The sequence below is a fragment of the Thalia democratica genome, chromosome 5 (genome assembly GCF_965202585.1).
Source record: "Thalia democratica chromosome 5, ktThaDemo2.hap1.1, whole genome shotgun sequence".
NCBI lineage: Eukaryota > Metazoa > Chordata > Thaliacea > Salpida > Salpidae > Thalia > Thalia democratica.
In genome coordinates, this window is record NC_139169.1 from 63,884,809 (window position 1) to 63,887,766 (window position 2,958).

Sequence of the window (2,958 nt, forward strand, 5' to 3'; positions counted from 1 at the left end):
AACTAAACTGCATTTAACTTAGTTTGAGTATTATAAAGAAATACTTAGATTTAAAAGTTTAGACTAAATTAACTTCTTGGATATTAATTTTATAAGGAAAAAGTTAAGCTACGGCTACAAAACCTACCACATGGTAGAGCTAGATAAAAAAACATTAGGTACTTGTTAATATTCTAATTACTATTTGATTTAGCTGTATTTATATATACTACAAATAACTAACTCATTTATACTATAATCACAAAAAGTCTATTTAATTTTTACAATAATTTTTACGAATCATACATTATAATTAGTTCTTATTTCTGCCATGTGCGGTTCAAAGGTGAACCACTCATTTATGTATACGAGGAGCTGTTGCAAAACCAAAAGACTTACATTCTTCGCCGAGGTCAAGATTATCAACACTAAAAACTGATTTTAATGGTTTTGACGAATAAGCTCGCACAATACTTCTAAACGCTTTTTCTGCTGATTTCTGCAAGTACTGATTTTCATTTATAATTTTTTCAAGCTGACCTTGAATATTCGGAATTTTGTTCAGGTAAAACATTATTTCTTTTAAGGGGATTTTTTCGAGGTAAGCGAGAAACCCTGTTTCTTTAGGTCTCAAAAACAAAAGTGTATTTGCTTTGTTTTCCCTTGGTAAATTGCCAACACGGTGTATGTACTCGTTGGCACCATCTGGTGGACAGTATTGTAATATCCAATCAACAGGAGGCATAAACAAACCCCTTGCAGCCACGTTAGTACAAAGCAAAGTTCCATTTTTTAAGTTACGAAATTGAATGAAACTATTTGTTCTTTTCCATTGCTTTTGTCTGCCATGCAAAGACATACAAGGTACACCAACGTAATTGAGAAGCTCGCAATGGTATTGGACGCTTTGACAAGATGAAAAATACACTAAAACTTTTTTGTGTTGGTTCTTTTTGAGAAAAGTAAACAAGACTCTGAATCTCATGTCAGGTTCTACTACTGCATACCCTTGGTATTTTTCTTTTGCGGGTTCAGTTGACCTTCCATCGTCCACTCCAACGTACACTGGTAATTTTTTCAACGAAACACGCGCGAGATCTTCTATTTTTCTAGATTGTTCCCCGTAAAACAGCATTGTTTGTCTTTGCTCGGGCAACAAACGAACAATTTGCTTCATTTCATCTTCCGACCCCTGCTCCAAAATTATGTCCGCCTCATCGATAACCAGACATTGCAAGTTTCCGCATTGAAAGTCCGCAGTGCTCTGAAGATGATGAAGCAGCTTGCTCGGAGTAGCGACAACAATGTTGACGCCTTCTGTTAACTTTCTTGCGTCTTCTGCCGCGTCAGAGCCCTCCACAAACAAGCCGTGCGTCTGAAATCCGCTCGTGAGCTTTTGCAACTCTTGATATACTTGAGCTGCGCGTTCGTCATCAGACGCAACAATAATCACACCAGTGCCATCTTTAGGAGTAAGCTTGCGTTTGTGAAGCAGCTCCACGGCGGGGATCAAAAACGCCAAGGTCTTCCCACATCCCGTTTTGGCGTTTGCCAGCAAATCGTTTCCTTGCAACAAAAGCGGAATGGCTCTGCGCTGGATCTCCGTCATTGAATTGAAACCGAACTTCCGCTCGATGGCGCTGAGAGTCAGATCGCTGACACCGATTTTTCTGAGAGATGCAAAAGATTCGTCATCATTGAACTCATCTTCATTAGTTTTCGCAATTTTTTCCTCATCATAAGACATGGTAATTTTTATAATTTAAATAAACTAAAAAGTGGTTACGTTCTGCAATTTAATAAAAAATTATAAAAAAATACTTTCAAAACTAAAATGCTTGATTTGAGTTAAATTTTTTCTAAATATTTTGTTATTATCTAATGTCATACGTGTTTTATTCAAGTTCATATAGAAAAGTTTTAAGACTACCAATTTTCAAATTCATATTTTATAGTCATATCAGTATTTTCAAATTGAGAATATTATTTGCAGGAAATCGAAAGAAATAAAGAAATAAGCCCAAATTAGCCTTAGTTTTCTTAGACATTTTTAAGTGTTTTAAAACAGTCTGAGTAGACCGAGTTCGTTGTAATTATTCCACATTTTAGTGCACTTTGCTTGTTAATGAAATTAAGATTTAAAACTATTGTTAATTTATTTAAATTGCATTGTAAACCTGCTTCGCAAATTAATAGCTGAATGAATAAGCAAGAGTCTTTTTTTGATATTTTTTTAATTTTATGTGCAAAACCTTAAATAATTTATCTACAAAAGTAATGAGCTATGGTATTAGTAGCGTAGATACTCAATATTTTATAAAATTTTAAGCTTAACTTATATCATAATATATAAGTATCTATCTTACTTATCATTATATGTATAACGCTATTTAAAACTAATTGCGTAATTGTAAATTTTTTAAGAAAAAAAATCCTGAATTAGTTTTGTAAATAGAAAGAACATAAAATTTTATTAGATTCAAATTCCACACATTTTTAGACTCATTATTGATTTTTTGATTTTATAAGCTTAACATTTAAACTTCTTTAACTTATTATACTTTTAGTAAATGAAATAATGATAATCTTAAGCTTTATTATTTATTCAGATTGTATAAGTACAAATGTCACAATTGTGAAGCTTAAGTAGTTTTAGCTCTGGTAGTATTATAGTAGGCTTAAAGATAGAACAATATTATTTTTTGGTTAAATGTCAAGTTATTAAAAAAATTTAATGTCATTACAATATTCTCATTGGTCTAAAGAACATAAATAGTTCAAATCAAAGGATCAAGTTTATACTGAACTATATGAATGAGAGCTTGAAAGTTTCTTTTTCAGTTTAGATAAGGAACTTATAAGTGTGTGTGAATTTGTTTGTACAGAAGCAAATTTTAAACAGTGTTTTCTTATTGATAATACTAAATTTTAGTTCTACTTATTTACTTAGTTTATAGATAGTAAGAAAAAAAATATGAA

General features: G+C 31.7%; 1 pseudogene; it reads right to left on the reverse strand.

Moving 5' to 3' along the window:
- Nucleotides 1-334: 334 nt before the first annotated feature.
- On the reverse strand, nucleotides 335-1,726 carry LOC145836744 (ATP-dependent RNA helicase DDX18 pseudogene; annotated as a pseudogene).
- Between the last annotated feature and the right edge of the window lie 1,232 nt (nucleotides 1,727-2,958).